This window comes from Octodon degus, unplaced genomic scaffold (assembly GCF_000260255.1).
Source record: "Octodon degus isolate 3935 unplaced genomic scaffold, OctDeg1.0 scaffold00088, whole genome shotgun sequence".
Classification (NCBI taxonomy): Eukaryota; Metazoa; Chordata; class Mammalia; order Rodentia; family Octodontidae; genus Octodon; species Octodon degus.
In genome coordinates, this window is record NW_004524664.1 from 2,446,733 (window position 1) to 2,448,087 (window position 1,355).

Genomic DNA, 1,355 nt, shown 5'->3' on the forward strand with positions numbered 1-1,355 from the left:
ACTGACCTTCTCAGACCAAAAAGCTACAACTCTTGTTGCATAGGTCCTGCTTTACCTTGGTCTTAACCATCCAGTAGAAAAGTATGAAGACAAAACATAGGAAATAAAGTCATGCTGTTATGTTGAGCTGTGGGGGACTCAAGTCGATATTTTCTGACATTGCCAGTTAAACAGAAGACCCAATGTTATTATGGGCTGCTGGACTCTTTTAGAATATTTTCCTGAGTTTACACACCTATAATATTCAATAACGGAAATTAGAACAAATGGGGTATACCGATGAATGTCCATTTTGTATCTGTGTATTCAAAGTGGTTGGGATGGATATATAGTTGCATTTTCTTAATGAATAGAATGATTTGTTCTAATGGTGTTTGTAAATAGGATCACAAGTCCACTTCTTGTACAGCAATTAACCACTAAGAAGAATATATGCAGTGTATTATTTGTTGAAACTGTACTTCTGATTTGATTTGAAACTGTCTCATTGTTATCTGTTTATCAATAAAACTTTGGAAAAAAAAGAAATCCACGACAAAAGAAAACACAGAAAGTATGCAAATTCACTGAAACTATACAATCTACTCGCAACTAAAGAGGGTTACAGAAAAAAAAAATCAAAGAAGAACTAAAAAAATTTTTATTTTTTTTTAACTACAAGCCAATTTTATTTAAATCAGGACTGCCCAACAAAAATATTCTGTCAGCCACTTATGATCTGAAGTCTGGTGTATGAGATTAAATTATGGTATACATACAAAAACCATGAGACATTTCTGTTCTGTAATAAATAAGGCAGTGACTATTGCTCATTAGTAGCCTTTTTGAGGTAAGTTATTAAGTCTGCCCTTTCTACCTTCTTGTTGATGCTAGCAAAGATCACTTTTGTTCCTGGAATGCACTTCTTGAGGTTCACCAAATACTCCATCAATGTATCCTCTCCCCAGGTGATACCTTTGTTCTTGTTGGCATCTGTGTAAGAGAATCCAGCAGCCTGACCTGTCTCCCACCCAAAGAGACCATGGAGATTTGGCCCAGTCTTGTGCTTGCCTCCCTTCTCAACAGTATGGCAATGGGCACACTTCTGTACAAAAATTTTCTTGCCTTTCTCAACATCACCCATTTTTAAACCTGCTGCAGCTTCCGTGCCGGGTGGTCACCAGTCTTCCCTCGTTACCACAAGGAAAGTTCTAGCGCAGAAGCCTGATATCCCACTCTCTAGCCCAAGGACACGCCGATCCGCAGCTAAGTACTGGTGTTGGTGCAACCACACTCGCTCTCTAAAACAATTTTTAGAACTAAATAATAATATGAATAAAATCTCCCAGAATTTAAGGGCACAATAAACACAGTCA

At 37.6% G+C, this 1,355-nt stretch overlaps 1 protein-coding gene and 1 pseudogene across 2 annotated transcripts in view; both read right to left on the reverse strand.

The window, feature by feature from the left end:
* Positions 1 to 1,355, reverse strand: part of LOC101572691 (disintegrin and metalloproteinase domain-containing protein 32-like) — a 227,901-nt gene that overhangs the window by 140,394 nt on the left and 86,152 nt on the right. The window lies entirely within an intron of this gene.
* LOC105742979 lies at positions 657 to 1,255 on the reverse strand (annotated as a pseudogene). The gene has a single exon (XR_001117209.2). The product of XR_001117209.2 is annotated as a cytochrome c, somatic pseudogene (transcript).